At 51.5% G+C, this 20,289-nt stretch overlaps 2 long non-coding RNA genes across 2 annotated transcripts; one reads left to right on the top strand and one right to left on the bottom strand.

The window, feature by feature from the left end:
• Positions 1–1,829: 1,829 nt before the first annotated feature.
• LOC122492726 lies at positions 1,830–19,282 on the bottom strand. Its single transcript, XR_006299752.1, has 4 exons — positions 19,029–19,282; positions 18,722–18,829; positions 7,501–7,628; positions 1,830–3,112 (listed from the first exon to the last, which is right to left on the bottom strand). It is a non-coding gene; the product is annotated as an uncharacterized LOC122492726 (long non-coding RNA).
• LOC122492727 lies at positions 10,860–18,364 on the top strand. Its single transcript, XR_006299753.1, has 2 exons — positions 10,860–14,346; positions 14,926–18,364. It is a non-coding gene; the product is annotated as an uncharacterized LOC122492727 (long non-coding RNA).
• Positions 19,283–20,289: the final 1,007 nt, after the last annotated feature.

The raw sequence follows: 20,289 nt of genomic DNA, 5'->3' as shown, positions 1-20,289 counted from the left end.
GTATAGTATTTTTTTAAGTTTATTTATTTATTTGGAAAGAGTGTGAGAGACAGGCAGAGAGAGAGAGAGGGAGATGGAGAATCCCAAGCAGGCTCCACGCTGCCAGCATAGAGCCTGATGCAGGGCTTGATCTCACAAACCATGTCATGACCTGAGCTGAAGTTGGACGTTTAACCAACGGAGCTACCCAGGGGCCCCAGAGTATTTTTAACAATAATGAAAGGAGGATAGTCGTGATAACAACACATGAGCTTCACGAATGAAATCCACAGGATGGCAATGACACGAAAATGACACACTATTTATCTTTTACATGTTTATAGCACTTTGCTTTTAAGGCAGGTGTGGGTTTTTTTTTCCCCGAAATTAGAGGAAGTTTAAGCTTCAGGGAATCTATAAACCGTACGAATTTATATGAAAGTTGATGGCCAGGTACATGTTGTTTTGGGAGAAAGCCTCCTGGCTTTCATTAGATTCTCAGAGGGTCCCAAGAACCCTCCCTTCCCCAAAGTTTAAAACTGATGCATTCGAAGGAGTTAAAAATCCTTTGGAAATTCGATCTCAATTATCCTTCACCTCCCAGTGAGATCATTTATTTACAGGTAGAGAAAGTGGGAAATTGAGAGGCTAAGTTGCTTGCCCAAGGTCAAGGAAGCAGTCTGGTCTGTTATTATCTATGACGCTAGATCAGATGGCCTCCTTGAATGAGTTTCTGTGGCGTGTCCGTTAGTGAGGGAGGTCCCATTAGAGCCACGCCCGCCCCGGAAGGGCCAGAGGAGCTCAGAACGCCCGCTGATGACTCCAGCCTCGGTTCAACTGGTACACCTCCCTCTCCACCGTCTCTCATGCCCACCTTCCTTTCCCTCCCCCTACTTCTGTTACCCAAAGTCTCCTTTCGGTAAGGCCAAGGCCAAGCAGAAAACGCAAGTGCGGTATTTCAACACGTTAGCCGTCTCCCACAAGAATGTAATCTTAGCATCACCTTTCTTTGATAAGGCAATGTGTGCTTGGGAATCTTGAAACACTCCATATCTGGCAAAAAGGATACAGAGCAGGAAACTAAGGCATACAGATATGAAGGAACTTCCCAGCATTGTAGAAAATAGGACGCAAGTTTAGTTCTCTAGACTCCCAGGCTGACCTGTTCTAAGTTGACTTACACCAGCTCAGCCTACGAACAGAGCCCTGAGTTCTGGGAGAGCTCCAGCTGGGGGCAGAGGCCAGGAAAGTCGGTCCCAGCTTCCAGTAGGGGGTGGAGCAAAGGGAATGGTCTAGAAGGAATGAGAACGGGGGATTCTGTCCCTTGTTTACAGCAATAATATTTCATGTCACTTTAGAGTTATAAAATCATATTTTCTCATTGCAGAAAACTTGGACAAACACAGAAGTAACAAGAAGAAGAGAGAAAAAAAATACCCGTAACCCCATGTCTTCCGGGGATCATCCTAAAGGGACAAACATCCTGGTTGTTAGGATTGGTGCCTCCTCTGAGTGTGACCCCAAAGTCACAACTCTTGATTTCTTTGTTAGGACAGTGTGCGCGATGAATGCAAGCCTCACAAGGGGGTTCCCTAGCTCAGATAAGATTATGCATTTGAAAATGAGAAAACTTCGGGGCGCCTGGGTGGCGCAGTCGGTTGAGCGTCCGACTTCAGCCAGGTCACGATCTCGCGGTCCGGGAGTTCGAGCCCCGCGTCGGGCTCTGGGCTGATGGCTCGGAGCCTGGAGCCTGTTTCCGATTCTGTGTCTCCCTCTCTCTTTCTGCCCCTCCCCCGTTCATGCTCTGTCTCTCTCTGTCCCCAAAATAAATAAATGTTGAAAATGAGAAAACTCCTTTGCAAATCCTAAATGCCTATATTACACATATAAGGAATTCACACCACTGTCCTCAGAGGTTGCTTTGTGCTCACAGGCGCTGACACTATCCCCCTAAAAACACCGCTTCTCGTGTTAAGTCCCTGCTTTAGAACAGACCATGGATCCCTATGGCCTTTCATCCAAATCCAAGTGTCTCTGGTCAGATTTGTCTCAGTTCAGAACTCAGATTTGTCTCAGTTCAGAACCCAAACTATGATCGGCACCAATTCGCCTCCATCCAAGTAAATCTGAACACCTTTGGCACACTTCTTGGTTGTTTTATACTGAAATTTTCCAAATGCCTTCCCTTATACATGACATTTGAGCCCACCTGAAAATGCAAATCACTTCGAATGCCTCATTTAATATCATTTCCATCAAAGGGCAGCATGCTGGGGGATAGGGGGTAACCTATCCAGAACTAGTTTTATGCATGATAATTACATGACATGTCACTTAAATTTACATCCACCTTCTGTTTTTTTTTTCTTTTGCAAACTTTTATTTTCATTCCCTACCTCCTTTCCTAAAATGCTTAAAAAATAGATTTTGCAAACCATGGGACATGAATGTCATTTGTTGTGTGTGAATTTGCTAAGAAATAGGGTGTACCGCAGCTGTTATTTTTTTCCACATATCCTACTCAATCTGTCATGCGTTTGCTGTGTTTTATAAATATGTGTCATATTTGGAAATATATTGTTCACATATCTTGCATGTTTTCCATTCAAGGCATGCTAAAAATACGGTATCAGTTTGTCAACATGGCTTTCAACACCAACAAGATCCCCTCATTTGAAAATCCCAACAAAGTCCATAGTCCAGACCAGGCGGTTATTATAAGACGTTTCCCTTCCTGTTTCTTACGGGGCCACTGTTTGCCTGTGTCTCTGAGTCACGTGTAGTTGTGCTTTACGCATCTCAGATACGAAAATATCTTAGGTGTGTGACTCAAAAGCTAGGTGGCTTTCTCAGATGGCTTCATGTGCTAGCATGCATGTTTCAGGTGACACAGGAATACGACAGAAATAACGACCCAGGTTCCTTCATCACAGGACTGGTCTTTCTGATGAGTCAGCAACAACACGCTGCGATAACGTTGTTGGGGCCCTTCCATTAACTGAAAGCTCTGAGGTGTGCAAATCAGAAACTGACCTGGCTTCCAGATCATTAAAAACGCCTGTTTTCTTTCCTGCTTCGAGGGTGAAGTCCTGTGGCTTCCCGGAGAATTCTGAACCCAGGCATGGCCTCGTATCTGTAATGGATGGCGGGGGGAAACTGAGGACAGGGTGGGAGATGTGGAGGGTGAAATTTAGATATCAGTTCTCTAAGAAAACAAAAACTTGGAGTGCTCAATTGGTTAAATGTCTGACTCTTGATTTCAGCTCAGGTCATGATCTCGTTGTTTGTGAGACTGAGCCCCACGTCGGGCTCTGTGCTGATGGTGGGGAGCCTGCTTGGGATTCTCTCTCCCCCTCTCTCTGCCACTCCTCCACTCATGCTCTCTCTCTCTCTCTCTCTCAAAATAAATAAATAAACTAGGAAAGAAAGAAAGAAAGAAAGAAAGAAAGAAAAAGAAAGAAAGAAAAGAAGAAAGAAAGAAAGAAAGAAAGGAAGAAAGAAGGAAAGAGGGGCGCCTGGGTGGCTCAGTCGGTTAAGCAGCCGACTTCGGCTCAGGTCATGATCTCACAGATTGTGGGTTCGAGCCCCGCGTCGGGCTCTGTGCTGACAGCTCAGAGCCTGGAGCCTGTTTCAGATTCTGTGTCTCCCTCTCTCTGACCCTCCCGTGTTCATGCTCTGTCTCTCTCTGTCTCAAAAATAAATAAATAAACGTTAAAAAAAATTTTTTTTAAAAAAGAAAGAAAGAAAGAAAGAAAGAAAGAAAAGAAAAGAAAAGAAAAGAAAGCAAAAACTCACTTGTCCTTTCTAAGCCAAAAGAATAAGGCAACGGTTAAACAAGGAAAATGAGTTGGTGTTCTTCCGTTCTCTCCTTGTTAAATCACCTTCCATTTTATAAAGCACGTCTGTCAGTTTCTTTTAAATAAGGGCAAAATTAGCCTAAGAAATCCATACTCCGGGTCTCATATTTTCAACAGACACTGTTATTACACTATCATTATTTATTACATGTTTACTTCCTACATTAATCTGATCTTAACACATTATCAGACGACTGTTTCCTTGCAGGAGGGAAGCTCGCTCTGCAGGCGGTCTCCCCAGCCTGGACTGTATGTGTGTTTGTTTTGTGCAGCTGCACGGATCTGGCTAACTGAGAAGCAATTCTCACGTGACCGAGAATGGCCCCACACTCCTCCCTATCTCACTTCCTTTGTGTGCCTTGTAGAGACATGCAGGGGACCGTGCAAGCCAGCTGTAGAGGCTGCATCAGAGGTTCTGGACCTCAAGTTCAAGGTACAACTTTGGAGGGAGTGTGTAAGGGGCTCTTCTCTCCCCTAACGTGTGCACAGAGAACGCATTCCCCAGTTTATGGGAGAGACGTGGGTGCCTTTCAAGAACGCCTCACTGGTTATCGCCAAAAACAAAAACGAAAACAGGGGCGCCTGGGTGGGTGGCTCAGTCGGTCAAGCATCCGACTTTTGATTTCGGCCCCGGTCGTGATCTCAGTTTGTGAGTCGGAGCCCCGTGTTGGGCTGTGTGCTTGGGATGCTCTCGCTCTCTCCCTGTCTCTGCCCTCCCCCACCCCGGGCCCTGCTGATGCGTGCTCTCTCTCCCTCTCTCTCTCTCTTTCTCAAAAGAAATAAATAACTTTAAAAAAGTAAAGCAAAACCAAAAACGGCTCCTGGTGATGTGATCACGCACCCGCCTTTTGAGACAGAAGCACAGTGTGATCCACCAGCTTCCCGACAGTCTGTGTCAGGACAGTTAAGACCTTTGTCCCCACAAAGGTTTGTTGGTCTCTTTTTGCCTGTTCAGCAGACCTGCAAGGGAAGGCTGCTACTACTTCCCTCCCACCCTGCTCCCCAGATAGGGGAAGCTCACACAGCTTTCTGAGGAGCAACTAGAACGGGAACCTAGATTTTTCCGGCTCATGTTTCTTTTAGCTCGCGTACTTTCTGAACCGTCACCTACCCACGCTTCCCTCCACCCTCCCCTGTTAAGACCTGCTGGGGGGAAAAAGTGACCTTTTTCAGAGTGTGCTGTGGAGTGCGCCTTCAAAAACATGAATTTATTTCCAATCGCTACATTCTCAGGACCCGTCACTTATTTTTACATTGTATGCCTGTTGCTCCGCTAAGTATAAATCGATGAAAAAGCACGCAGACAACCTTGCTATCCACAGATTCTAAAATGATCCCCAGTGTCCCTCACCCTGGTAATATGTAACCTTCTCCCCTTGAGTGCGAACAGGGCCTCGGTTTGCATTCTAACCATAGAATGCAGCAAAGGTGGAAGGGTATCACTCATCCCTGTGTTTCATGATGGGAGCAGCGAAGGTGAAGGGATTTTGCAGATGTAATTAAGGTCTCTAATCAGGTGTCTTTGGGTGACTCACAGGAGAGATTATCTTGGGTGGGTCTGACCTAATCAGATGAGCCCTTTAAAAGAAAATCTAGAGGGGCAGAGACAAAGCATCAGATCCTCTCTCGCACTTGCTGGCCTGGAAGAAGCAAACCTACCAGGAGACGCTTGGGAGGAAATGAATTCTGCCCTATGAACTTGGGAGAGAAAGGACCCTGCGCCCAGAGGAGACCCCAGCTCCAGGGGGCACACTGACTACGGTCTTGTGAGACCCTGTGCAGAGGACCCAGCTAACCGGTAGAAGACGAGACATAATAAACGTGTGTCACTTCGAGCTGCTGAGCTCATGGTAACTTTACGCGGCAGTAAAAACAAATACACTTAGGATCTGAGAAGCTAGCGCTCGACCCAATTTAACAAATGTCCGTCGAATCCAAGATTTGCCAAGAAATAAAGAATTTTTTTTTTTTAGCTTCTGAACTATTACATAAATAAGAGGTAAAGGTGATATGTAACACTAATAATTATACCATGGTGATAAAACCAATCTTGTCATTTAGAAACGATAGCGACGGCAGTATTTTCTCCCTCATTCTCTCCCGGTCTCATACACACAGGTGCTCAACCGGCGACTTGCGGAAAGGTCCTAGTGGTAACGTTAGCAATCACACTGAGAATCACGGGATAATTATTCCACGAAGGCATTTTTAATTTCTCTCACGGCTTAGAGGGGTCATCCTGGAGAGGAAGAGTGGGTTCTGCGGGAAAATCACAAGAAATGCTTTCCCCGGAACACTAGGATTTCGAGAGTACGCCCATCCTAAGCATGCAGACTCTTGGAGACAGTGCCCCAAACAGTACCTGTGCTAGCAGGAACTCAGTAAGCACCTAGTAGGTACTCGGCAAATATTGAATATACAAAAGTGGAAAATCATCTTCACTTTTTTTTTTTTAAGTTTATTTTTTGAGGGAGGGAGAGGGCACAAGTCAGGGAGGGGCCGAGAAGGAGGAGACAGAGAATCCCAAGCAGGCTCTGCGCCGTCAGCACAGAGCCTGACGGGCTCAAACTCACGAACCGTGAGATCATGGCTTGAGCCGAACTCGGGAGTTGGACACCTAACTGACCGAGCCACCCAGGCACCCATCATCTTCACTTTAAAAATGTCAGATGAAATGGTCTGGCTATGACACAGTCATCAGTGGGGTGGACTAGAAAGCTTAGCGATCCTTTCAAATACGAGCTTTTTTCGTAAAAGTGTGAGGTTTTCTTGCTGTCACGAGGGCTGGTGAGCAGAATGCAGCGAGGGCTGCCACAGTAACCTGGCCGGGTGGAGATGTGTCCCCCTGCCCAGAGTTGGTGCAACCAGTGAGAAGACAAAACCGAGGAAACCAGGTAGCACCAACGGAGCTCACCGGTAGAAGGAACGGAGAATATGCACTTCTGCACGCACCCCCTCCCACGGGAAGCCCATTTTGCCATCAAATACAAAAATAATATTAACGACACAGGATGGGGGTGAGAGGTCGGTTGTCCAAAGCCTCGGGCGGTGGCCGTGTGGTAACCATAAACGGGACGCCAAAGAGAAGCCCAGGCATTTGCTACGAGCTGTGTAAACTTGGTCAGGTCACTTAACCCACCACCCAAGCTTTGGTTCTTCCCGCTGAAAACCAGGGATAACGACAGTGCCTACATCATAGCAAAACTGTGCCGCGCGACCGTGAGACTAAAATAATTCACAGTGGCGAGCCAGGAGAGGGAGGGCGCACAGTCAATATTCATGATTATTATTCACAGCGGTCAGCCTGAAAGGTAAATGGCAGGAGGGGCTGGTTGGATATTGCAATGTCTGGGGAATGCTTCCCAATCTGCCTCTTATTCCAGAAAATTCCACGTTGGTCCCGTGACCCCACTAACACCAGTGCCAGCTGGTTTCAACAGGGAGTGCTGGGCCGGCAGAGGCAGCCCTTGTGCTGTGTGTGAGCTGTTGGCCTATTGTCACCGTCCTCGCCTGGGATGGCAGTGGCGGCAGCCCGGCCTTCTTTCCAGTCATGCCCTCCTCCGCCCCTGTCACCCCGCCCCCGGGCCCCGTTCTCTCCCTCTGCTGTGCCCAACAGTGGCCTTCTGTCTCCTTTTTGTTCATGCTTCCGCTGAGCCACACTTACCCCAGTTCACGAGCTCTAGATCTGTCCTCAGAAGCCCCGGATCCCGGAGGTCAAAGCGGGACCAGGCTGGCTCACTGGTGGGCGCTGTGCTTCGCGGGGAGTCGGGGGCGGGGGGGGGCTCCTTAAAACTGAGAACAGAAAAAGCCCCTTTGACCAAGGTGAATTCAAAGCCCCCCACTTCTGGCCACGGCGAAGAAGACAATAATCGCGTGGAGAGGGGGCCGCCCACACTGTAGTGTCTGAGACAGGACCCGAGACCTTCCCGGGAAGGGGAGAAATCCTTTTTGGCTGACTCCCCTGACTCTGCGTTTCCTACAATTCTACAACAAAGATCCAGGAACATGAGAAAAGGAAACTGAGAAAATGTGTCCTGGGATCCAAATTTAAGCCAAGAACAGGACAATGTGGGCCAAATGGAAATGAGGCCAAGAGTACTTTCTTGGGGCCCCAGCTTTTTATTTTTTTTATTTTTTTGTTTTTTCACATGCCCAAACCTGTTTCGCTGCTTAGTGTGAACGATAGTTCTGGGATACAGTTCACTACGGGAAAGGAAATTTAATTAGCTCGGGCAAGCTCACCTTCCATCCAAGGTCGACATAGTCAAATGGCACATTAACCGTGATTGCTGCCAATGGATTTGTGAAAAAAGGAATAGAGAGAGGAAGAGAGGAAGCTGGCGGGGGGAGGGGGTGGGGGTGGGGGGCGCGGAGAGAAAGAGGGAGGGGGAGGCAGGTGACATACTTTAATTAAGAGTCATACTGACAGAGGTCAACCTACATCATATGCAGAAAGCAACGGTCTCTCCTCCTTGCCACCCAGTCCCAATAAATTCCCAGATCACATTACGCACGTGCATGGACCACTTTGCCTCACACGCTCTCTATCACATTCACAGGAATCTAAGTGATCAAAGTTCTATAATTAGGACTTGAAAGGTACCAATAACAACCCACGTTTGTATGCCGCTTTACAGGTCGCAAAACAGGTGCACTGTCATTACTACGTGGGGTTCCTCGTGACCGTGCCGGGGCGGAAAGATGCCCCTGTCTCCGTCTTACAAGTGAGGACACTATGCTGAGACTTGCCACCGGGAGGAGGTCACAGAGTTACAAGGGTCCCAGCCAGGACCGGATGCTCAAACTCAAGACCTTTCCCACACTCTGGGAGAACGGTAGGGACAAGCAAACACAGAGGGGGAAACGGAGGCACAGACTAGCGTAGTGGCTTGACAGATGACGCAGTTGGGAGCATTAGCCCTCAGTCAGAACTCTTCAGAGTTTCAGCTTACTAATATTGACACGATTATCTAAGTTCTCGCGAGAAAGGCCGTATATCAAGAAAGCATTACACTTGGTAGGAATCGGAAGGATTTCGCCGTACGGCGTCCTGTCTTCTCCATGTGCCGGTGTGGTTATTTCGCATCGAATTATATGCGTCCTATGAATAATGTCATTTCCAGAATAGAAGTAGAGAGCTCCAGGCCCTTTTACAATCCTGGGCAGAGAGTCTGAGCAGTCCAGCTCATCTGAATCACCAGAAAAAGGCAAGTCTCAATTTGGAATCACAAAATAGATGATGCAAACGTTTGTCAGCCCTGCAAGGCGAGGGAAGCCTGGGCAGAACCAGGATCTGTCTGGAAGGCTTGGCTGCTTCTCTCCTGCCCGCTTTCCCTTTGACCGGCTGTGGCGTGTCCTCCGGGGCCCGTCCTCCACCTCGAAATTTCCTCGTGAGCTTGATAGTTCGGCCGGCCGGCGGGGCCGAACCAGGGACCTTTGTGCAAGGATGCCGTCTCGGGCACAGGAGAGACACATTCTGCTGACAGCTCTGTTTGGACTACAGCCCTTCGGCAAGGCCCCAGTCCCAATCACCGGCCGTGAGCACTGCAGGCTGTATGTGTTTTTCTCCTTCTGAGCCCTTTGGTTGCGCTTTATTGTTTTTCCTACTTAGAAATTAGGCTGTCTCCATGATGCGAGACATCCTTCCTTTCTAGAATTTCCAGGAAGCACATTTCCCTCCCACGTGTTAGAGTTAATGTAATTGAAACCAAAGTTTGAGGCCATTTCTCCTAATTCAGGAAAAGTTGCACGCTTGGCAATGCAAATGGAAAGAGACAAAAAAAAAAAAAAAAAAACCCAAAAAAGCTGGTAGTGGATTTTTGCGGTGTTTTTCTCATTTTGGTTGTGTGTGTATGTTTCATAAAGCGCGCAGGAGAATTAAATTCAAAACACAACTGCTGGGAGAGCTAGAAACTCTTGTAATTCATGTTGTGCATAATGCATTTGGCAGGCCCGAGCACAGAAATTTCCAGAAGTGTTTGCGTGGCAGCCGTGCTTAGCCAATTCACATTTTTTAGCCGTCCTGGCCAGCTGCCCAGCCTACAGAAAAAGTCTTGTATCTCCACAAGTTTGGCCGGCCTCTCTGACGGGTTTCCAAACTGCATGGCAACGTTGGATAAGCTTATTTTCAAGAGCCAAAAATCTCCAGCTACTTATATTGTTACCAAATACCAGATGTGCTTAATACAGAGCGAGCAGAGCCAAACCCAGGGTAATCAAATAACCTATCATTACCATTTTCTAAAAACAAAAAATGCAATTGGAACACCAGATTACTGTTTTTCTTTGTTTGCTTTACGCCCTATTACTGGAACCCCTGGGGTGTTGGGAACAGGGCTCGGGCGGGGAGGCCAGCTTTGGCAGCGCAGAAGACGCTGTTTACAATCACACCCTGCACATCTGAAACATGTGTGAGAAAGTCAAGGCCCCAGCAGATTTCTTCCAGCCCCGCCGCTCGCAACGCCGTCCCCGGCACCCCCCCCCTTTCCCCGGGGAGGGGCTCTCGCCACCGCCCCGGAAAACACGGCAAAGTTGAGGTGCGCTGGGATTTGACCTTGAAGGAGAGGAATGTAGAGGGAGACGGGAGGGTAAGAGCTGGGACTTCACAAATTAGAGGGGATGCAAGAGTTGGAAGCTGCTGCAGCGGCTGCCGGAACAATGCATGGAAGTCCTGAAGGGCTTGAAGGCACACGGGGATGCTGCGTGGCTTTGTCAGAGGTCCTGGCTGGGCTTCAGCTGGTAGACCTCCGAGTATTGAACACAAAAAGCTCCAATTCCATTTTCCCCTCCTCTCATTGCTATAAATTCCTTCTTTCTCCTTCCCTCTCTCCTTTCTTCCCCCCTTCCTTCCTTCCTTCCTTCGTTCCTTCCTTCCTTCCTTCGTTCCTTCCTTCCTTCCTTAGTTCCTTCCCTCCTCCCCTCCTCCCCCTCCTCCCTTCCCTCCTCCCTTCCTTCCTCCCCTGCTTCCTTCCCTCCTCCCTACCCTCCCCCCCCATCTCCTTCCTTCCCTCCTCCCTTCCTTCCTCCTTTTCTTCTGTCCTTCCCTCCTCCTTCCTTCCTTCCTTCCCTCCTTCCTCTCATAATTTTCTGGGAACACCGTGGGAAGAAAAGTGTGGCTGCCACATCCCCTGTTGCTCAAACCCCTAGGCCTTCTGTTTTGCTAGTCCTGCCTCCCCAAACTCACAGGTCTGAAGACACGACAAGAGCAAACATTCTTCGCACCCCGAGGAGGTTGGTGACCCCGGTAAATGGCAAGCATGAGCAGCAGGGGTGATTAGAGACAGAGATGGCATCTTGCCATAAGAAATTGGAGAGCCAGTAACGATTCCGAAAATATCTGTGATCTGCATTAAGACAACTGTATAAATAAAGAACTAAGTGACTCGACCCTTGGAGAGCTGTTTCGAGAAAACCGCTCCTAAAAACGTATCACGATCCAACTGGGCCTTGAGGACCACGGTGCCAAGCCAAACTCAACGAGAAGATGCACGAACTCAACGAGAAGATGTTTTCCTTAGTGTGGAGTCATCGGGGGGATACGCCACGAACTTGGTCCAATGAGCACTGAAATGCTTTGAAAATATTTAAGTGGATGTGTACCATAAAATAACGTGGAATGGGCGTCTACAATACCTTTTGAACTTTCCTCCTGGCTGTCCTCACACGTTTTACACATCGGGGGTGTTGCTGAAAACTTGAGTGTAAATCCATATGCTAAGTGGAATTAGGTTTTAAATATCCTAGGGATACTCCTGGCAGGGGGGAACCCCGTATCCGTGAAGAAGCCACAGAGAAAGTCAGTACCTACGCCGATGGTCTCCGCTCTGTTTGGACATCCCCCCCCCCCCCCCCCGCCCCTGCCCTCGGCCTGTGAAGAGCCTTTGAGGACACGCATCAGCAGCGCCTTGCTCTCATTGCTGGGTCAGGGGAGGAAAGGGCCGGTCCTGGGGAAGGGTCAAGGGCAGGCTGTTTTGTTCTCCGGCAGCAACACAGAGCAGGCGAGAGGAAACCACCCAAGTGATGAGCCCTGCAGAGGACAAGTGAAGCCTGAGTCGAAACACAAACGTCGAGGAGCTCATCTCCTTGGAGCTGTTTATATTACATAACTCAAATAAACACAGCAGCGCGAGATCGGTTCCCTTGGCGAGGGCCAGGACCACAGGGCCTAGAGGCAGACAAAGGGCGTCTCCTCCCGCCCCGCTCAGAAACGGGCTTCCTTAAAACAACGACCCGACTACAGCAACACTAATAACACACAGGGGCACACCAGCAGGGTTTAGCAGGATACCCTGAATAAACTAGACCAGAGCCACTCGAAGGAGGACCGGAAGGTGTCTTTCTTTTCTCTGGCTAAGCAACAGACCCTGATCAGAGCGAGAAGAAACAAAACTGACCCTGGAACGATTCTTTGCATTTGCAAAGGAGGGAAGCCAGTCACCTGCGGTGGTTCTCTCAGTACTCAGAGCCGCTGGGAAACCAGGGAGGACCACAGTGGCTACCTGCCCAGGCATCGGAGGGGCAGCCGACCTTCTCAGACTTACAGCCCTTCGCCGCCCCGAAGCAAAACAGGGGGGTACCCCAGCCTCTGGGAAGCATCGGGCAGTTTCCATGGCATCTATGTGAAGAAGAAGTAGAAGAGGAAGAAAAAAAGAAGTTTCCAACTCGGTAAATGAGCACAGGCGCACAGGCCCGACGTCTGAACGAAATCAGAGAGCCTTGAAATTGAGAGCAGGCGAGAACCTACTGAAACCTTCTTTTTCGTCAGTGGCCTGCAGTCTCCTGGGACACAAGCCCTATCGTATGCCAGGGGACAAGAATAGAACCAAAAATTGAGAACACAGCCCTTAGCACGGGCTGATGGCATTGGTTGCCAACAGTTGCCCCATTAGTAGGCTATGGGGACATGCTAGGGAACATTTTCTCTGCGAGGCTTGTGTTTAAAAATATATCTTGCTTCAGAGCTGGCCCTAGGCGTGGCTGGGGAGTAAGAGCCTCCTTTTTCCGTGCTGAGAAGGTGCCAGTCACTCTGTGATTCACTGCCGATCCCTTACCCCTCTGAGCCTGCCCCTTACGTGCCATGTGACAGTCACCCAGACCTCAACCCGGCCCGTGGCAAGTTAATGTTTCAGATGATTCCTGGATGGAAGCCACGCTCCAGGATTGCCCTCCCCCATGAACTTGCTGGATGCACGCAGGGCCAGGGCTGAAAGACGGTGGTCATTACGAAGGGCTCTGACCTCTTCTCACCCTGTGGATGTGTCCCTGGAGACATTTCTCTCTCCATTTCCTTATTCCCAGACGGAGGCAACAGTTCCTGCCTACGTCCCAAGGATGTTTAGAAGTCATGGCTAACGGAAATGACCGAGAAGCTCTTGGCAGATGCCCAGTTCAGAATCGCGTGCTGAATGACAGCCTCCCTCACCCACCCTCTGTACCGCATTACCTACGTGCCCTGCTCTCACCGCTCTGCTGACCGCCCTGGGGCGCGAAGCCGGTCTGCCCAGAGGTCCTGGGATCCGCTAGAGAAGGTTCCCTTTGCGGGAACCACTGTGATCCCCGCATGGCCGAACTCGTATTCCGGCTCGGAAACAACAGGTGATAGATGAGCTGCAAAAGGCTGAAAGGCTGCCAGCATCCGGCTGCGGGCACCCAGGGCTTGGCGCCCCTTCCCCCAGAGGGGGTGGAAGTGAATCAATCGACATGGTGGGGTCAAGTTTGAGTATGCCTCGGCGAAACCCTGGGGACCTCCTTTCTTGAAAAACAACTGGGGCAGGGTGACAGCTGTTCAAGGATGCCAAAGAAAAGGGTCCCCCGGGGAAACCTCCCCAGGGAAGTCTCTGCCTGCAGGAGGCTGTGAGTGACACAGAAGACAGTCGGCAGGAGTGGGTACAGCCCGGCCCGGGTGAACTCTCCGGGTGGCCAGCGATCGGAAGCACCGTGCACGTGTAAAATCTGGCGGTAACCAGGACCGCGGTGGCAGCGGTGACATTGACTATCACAGACGGTGGGGCCTATCGAACCGTAGACCGTTCTGAAGCTGTGGCCCCTGTAAGGACTTGGCTGCAAAATGGCTACCATATTGGAATCGTCACAGCTCTTTTGGCCTTTATTTATTTTTATTTATTTGAGAGAGAGAGAGAGAGAGAGCAGGAGAGGGGCAGAGAGAAAGAGAGAGAATCCCAAGCAGGCTCCGCACTCAGCATAGACCCCAACATGAAGCTCAACCCCACGACGGTGAAATGACCACCCAGAGGGACCACGTGACCCTCCCCGTTTGCACATGGGCCGCCGCCTCTGAGGCAGGCTGGGAGAATTCCTTGTGTGGAAGTCACCAGACTTCGATCCCCAAGACCTGGATTTGACTCTGGGATCAACCACTTCCTAGCAGTGTGAACTGGGCCACAGCAGCTAACCTTTCTGAGACTCAATGGTCCCATCGATAAACTGGAGCAAACGATGCCTCACCTCGGGGAGGTGAGGGGCCGTCAGAGGAAGCACGCAGCCCCAGGAGGTGAGGTAAATCAGCAAAATCCGAATCTGGGTACAGGCGTGACCTCTTAGCTTCGGAGGCGAGAAGCCTCACGGTCACCTGGCAGGTGGGGGCGGCTGGAGGCCTCGGCCTCGGCCTTGGGAGCAGGCGTCGAGCCCTGGAAGTCAGCCTGCCCACCTCCCCCTGAGAGCTGGCAACAGGGCCGGAACAGGATCTGCTCGTCCCCTGTAATCCGGAGCATTTGCCACCAGGTTGCAGTGGCCTCTTTGACAGTTTCGCAGGTGACAGATCTTCCTCCATGTTCTCCTGGGCCCATCGCGCTCCCGGCCGCAGAGGGGACGCACCCTCTTTTGGGCCCCCAAGGCACCCCCCCCCACCCAGTGGAATCGAAGGCCCCCAAAAGAGCGCAAAGGGGAGTGCCCTGGGCACCAGGGAGAACGAGACTCCTTGTATTCTTTCTAGATGAATCTCCGGGCCTGCAGCAGCCCAGGGCGCATCCCAGGCCTGCAGCAAACCTGTCCGCTGCGGGGCTGTCTCGACATGCTGTTTGGAAAGTCAAGATTTTCAATGTAAACTTTGTTCTCCCTTTCCTTTCTTCAGGGATTGATTCACAGATGCGGCTTCGTGCCCCGCTTCCTCTCCACGGCTCCGGTGCCGAAATCCGAGGTCACACGACATCGCTGTCAGAACAAGTCCACGCCGCCGCCGTCGTATCCGAGAGGCCCGCGCCGGGGCGGCCTTGGCTCCTGAGCCTGCCCTGGTGTAGGGTTCTCGGTGGCACTATTTTTGGCAGATTTTTTTTTTTTTTTTTTTTTATCCTTGCTCTTTATCACAAGCCTGTCGGGCAAATGACAGAGGAATTGCAAGCTTGAATGGGCTTGTCTGACAGGCCAACTTTCATCCCGGGTGCTGCTGCCTGACTTTGAAAAAGGAACTCTGGGCAGAAGAGAGTAATTTCACACTGATTCCTCGCTGTAATTTGCTTTGGGGTTGAAAACGTCGCGTTTCAATCATCCCCGCTTCGCGCTGCAGGGGAGAAGATGGGCCACGCGTGCAGGTGACGCGTTTGCCGCGGGCCCGCACCGAGACGACTGCCAGTCAGGCCAGACGACTGCCTGAGACACACAGGCAGGCACGCCAAGGAGCTCTCCACCAGCCACAAACGAGTGCCCTTGGAGGAGCCCATAAGAAATGGGTTCTGGCAGAAAGAGAGAGCCGCCTAGGACGTGGAGCCTCATATCGGACACCTCCATCATTCAAGAATCCATTAGAACGTCTTTCTCCCCCAGGCCCACGTTCCACGGAGGAGTTGGGCGGCTGTAGGCAAACCGCAAACGTAGGAGGGTCCGAGACAAGCGTGCTCAGCTCGGACAGGCGTGAGCTGGGAGGTACGGGAGGGAAGGGGAAAGTGGCGTCCAGGCCAATGACAGCTGGCGAGGCTGTGCGTGAAGCATCCGCCGGGGACAAGGACAGGGGCTCGTGGGGAGGTCAGGGGACGTGGTCGTTCCCGGGTCAGCAGCAGGAAGCGGTGACTTCTCCTGCGTCATAAACCGTCCCGTCCTTCGCCACCTCTCGCCACGCTTACTCGAGGCCACATTGCCTGACACCTGCTGAGTTTTCCTGGGATGGCTTCGAAATGGTTCATGTCCTTAATCTTGCTCCTCAACTGGATTGTAAGCTCTCTGAGCTCAGGAACCCATACCTAACCCTCTCTGCGTGCCCCGAAGCTCCTTCCTAGGGCTGAGCACAAACCAAGACTCAATAACCGCCCGGAGTCTATCGGAGACTTTCACACACCGCTGACAAAGATTCAGCGGCACTGGAGGGTTTGCTCCAGGATCAGCCAGCATATTTCTCAGCGAACAAATCCAAGCTTGTTCTCGGCGGGACATCAGGCTATTGACGGTCTGTCCAGCCAGACTTTTGGGCCTTCTTGGCCACGCCTCACATGCTGTAGACTCCAGCTGTGTGGAACCGAATGCTCTCGGCGCCTCTGTGCCTTTGCACAGGCTGATCCCTTGGCCTGGCTGCCCTTCCCTCATTCTTCCATCCGTGGACTTGGCGTTTTGGCTCCAGTTCAACCTGCCCCTTCCCACAGGGCGGCCAGCATCCCTTGGGCAGAGCTGGTGAGGCCTCCGCCTGTGGGTCCGGAGTACTTTCCAGAGGCCTGACAGGACAGGTGGCCTGGTGGCCCTGCCATCCGGTTGATGCTGTCTGCTTGCCCGATCTGCCCCCTTCGTCATCTCTCAGCTTTGGCTCTCGGCACAGTGTCTGGCACTTGGTAAAGGTTTATCGTATGAATGTGTCTCCCACATTTGGCCTATCATGGCGACGGCAGTCAGGGCCCAGCAGGTCACGTGGGGACACGGCAAAAGACGTGAGACCAAACGAACGCTTCGGAGGGAAGCAAGGCCCTGGGGCCCTCCCGATAAGCTGGGGCACCTGGGACCAACCCCCAGCTGTGAGGTTGGGGGGAGTGACACTTGCTTTCCGGAGCCCCAGCCTCATCTCGGGACCTCACTCCACCTTGTGGGGTTTCCAAAACGTCATGCAACCTTCTCATGGCCTTTAGTGACACGGCTGGACCGGGCGATTATTCCTGGTCTTCAGTGATGGGTGTGGGGTGTGACCAGGCAGCAGCAGTGTGTCGGGCGGAGAGGGTGGTGTTACCCCTGGATGCGGGGGAGGTGGCGAAGATCGTGGACTCCAGCCTGGCCTCACACCCAGCCCCCACCCCTGCCCCGCCATGCGACGCGGTGGGAAGGCCTCAGCTTCCCCGCGCATAAAGGGTGAAGCAACCCCCACGGGGTCGTTCAGAAAGTCGGGCAAACGGACGCGTGTGAGCATCGAGGGGGATGCACGTGACGATGGCTCCCGAAAAGCCAGCCCCCATCATTTGGAACCGGAAGATGAGTGTCACATCTGGCTTTCTCCACTTGCAGGTTGTGGGACCTGAGTGGGTCAAGGTGTCTTACCTCTCCACTCACATTCTCTGGTTCCTGAGAGGAGGGCGGGACTGCTGCCCTCACCGGCTGTCTGGAGACGCAAGGAGATAATGGGAGGGAATGTGCTTTGCGAGGCGCACGTTTTCCTGGGGTAGCTGTGAGTTGCCTGTGCAAAGGCACTGAGAGGTGAGGAGACCTTGGAGATCCTGCCACGTGAGAGCTACCCCTTAATGGAGACAATGACCGTCTAGTAACCAAACTTGTAATTTCTGTAAAGCGCATGTTTTGACAGCCACCTGGGGTGGGGGTGGGGGGACGTCTATTAGCGACCCGTAGGCAAAACTGTGACTCTCCCAATGCGAAGTTCAAGTCTGAGGGTCCACTTGGCTGAGCCACGGTTCCCAGACATGTAGTCAAACATTATTCTGGACGTGTCTGTGAGGGTGTATCTGGATGAAATTAACATTTAAATCATTGGACTCTGATCCAATGTCCTCTATAATGTGGGTGGGCCTCATCTAATCAGTTGAAGGCCAGAATTGAACAAAAGACTGACCCCCCACCCCACACACACACCCATCCCCACGCAAGAGCTAATTTTGCCAGCAGACTGTCTCTGGACTTGAACTGTGGCATTGACTCTTCCCTGGGTCTCTAGCCGGCCAGCCTACTCAGCAGACTTTGGACTTGCCAGCCTCCATAATCACCATAATTGTGCTAATTACCTAAAATCTCTCTCTCTCTCTCTCTCTCTCTCTGTGTCTCTCTTACACACACACACACACACACACACACTGTTGGTTCTGTTTCTTTGAAGAACCCTAATATACCCATAAACATTTGGAGTCCTCAGATAGCTTTAAACTATAAACTCTAACAGTTCCAGTGAACACAGATTTCCCAGGGAGGCCAGTTTCAAACACTAGCCGATCCTAAGCGTGACTTTGTCCTGCCTCGCCTGTTCCCTTCCATAGAAACCACACATGCCCCCTCCTTCTGCTCCCTGACCGCCCCCGGTGCTTACCCAGGAGACCCTGCATGGTGTCCTGTGCTCTCTCAAGGGAACCGTGACTATAATAAAATCTTTAAAATTTCTCAGTCTGTCTTCACCTGCATCTGGTCTTTCCACACCTCACCCAAGGTCATGTGATAAAACAGACAGTGACTGCAGCCCAGCCCTAGGGGAACCGTGGGCCAGCCTCCAGGGATGGGCAAGTGGGTTATTTGGCCCCGTCACGTGATGCCCTGCTAGATGCCAAGGTACCACACTGTGAGATAGTGGGCTGACAGAGAGGCAGTCCGCTTCTCAAGCAGCCTGGGCCAAAAGAATCGTTCCTTGCAGAAAACAGCAATCATCATCCTCATATAAACACGACCTGGCCCTCCAGAGAGCCTGAGTGAGCCATGTCCCCGAGTGAGAGCAAATGTGCGTCCAGAGGAAGCGTATTTACCTGCTCGCTCAGGACCCACAGCAGCCTCGGCGCCCTGTTCCCGTTCCTGTCTCTGTTCCTCAGGGCGTGTTCCTGAAGCATCTGTGTCTGAGAGCTCATTCACCTCACCTGCGGGGAGAGGAGGGCGGTGACCTCCCAGGAAAGAGTTAAATCCCCCTGGGTGACTCATAAAGTCACAGAATCACACAATTACAGAACCTGAGAATTTCAGAGCCTGGAAGGGAGCTAACGGGTCATCAGGGTCCAACACCCCTCGTTTTGAGAAGGAAACAAATAACCCCAGCTGAAACAAAGACTCCCCACTCACCTGCAGTCCCTATTATGGAGTCCCAAGCGAGGGCTAATTTGACCGTGGAATCGGAGAACAGCTTTGACCTGCAACCAGAGTTCATTTGGTGGGATTTCTCGCTGACTGAGTAATTGATGCAAGGGTGCATCCCCCCTCTGTCCCGGTTAATCTGCCTATTGTCCCCGTCCATCTATCCCACACCCCACTAAGAACCGAGGCAGGTACAGGAGGAACACAGCTTTGGTTTGCTCTCACTTCCTCCTCCTCCTCCCTTTCGGTTCTCCTCTCCGACTGAGGCTGAAGATTGAAGAGTCGTGGGAGCCGGCTCAGCCCAGGGGCGGGTGCGGAAGAAAGGCCGGCAGCAGCCAGTGTCACGGTGGCATCTCTGAAACTCTCCGAGTCACTCACACGCCCGCGGTTACAGGCAGGACTGCTTGACAGAGCGGATGTTAGAAGGCACCTGATGAAGACACCCCAAATAATAAGGGGCTGAAAACAAGCGCACCTCTGGTCTTCAGGATGTCTTCCGATGCCAGGACCGGGGGGGCCGCGGGACGGCACTGAGGACAAACGTAAAGGAACCGCCGCCATTGGGGGCCGTGCCTTCCCCATTCCCCGTGGCCAGGAAAACTACCCACCAGGCCCCTGCTGGGGGTCACTGAGTTAAACGCGACAGCTGCTTATGAAAGGGCCAGGGTGAATCCACGAGATCAGTAATGACGCTGCTTTTTACAGGGGCTAAGAGAAGGGCAATTAAATCTTCCGCTTCGGGCCATATAAACTGATCTCCACAGGAGGGCAAGAATTAATTTAACTCCAAACACACAGGCCCGCCCAAGCCCTCCGACGGCCTTGTATAATGGACCCAGCGCATGGCGGGGAAGACAGAGGGAAGGCAGCAAGATTTGTTCCAAGCACCAGGTATTAGCCAGCACACAAATCAGGAGCTTGAACTTGATGGGCCTCAAGGCTGATCCAGTGTGGCAAATCCTGGGCTTCTTACGGCTTCTCTCCGTACTTGGTTTATTACACACAATCTGTACAGGGGCTGTTTCCACACTTAATGGCAATCCTGAATCACTATCTATTTCCCATCTTCGCCTGCAAAATAGCAACCCAGAGCGAGTGCTGCACCATAAATACTGGGCCCCATAAAGCCACTGCTGTATAGATTTGCCTTTTTGTGCGTGTGTGTCTGATTCACTCGCGCTTTGGCCGCCTTCCAGGCTCTAGGAGAGGAAAAAACCATCCCGAGCATCCCAACAGCCTCATTTTGATC

The sequence above is a fragment of the Prionailurus bengalensis genome, chromosome D2 (genome assembly GCF_016509475.1).
Source record: "Prionailurus bengalensis isolate Pbe53 chromosome D2, Fcat_Pben_1.1_paternal_pri, whole genome shotgun sequence".
NCBI lineage: Eukaryota > Metazoa > Chordata > Mammalia > Carnivora > Felidae > Prionailurus > Prionailurus bengalensis.
This window is presented reverse-complemented; position numbering and strand designations above follow the sequence as displayed.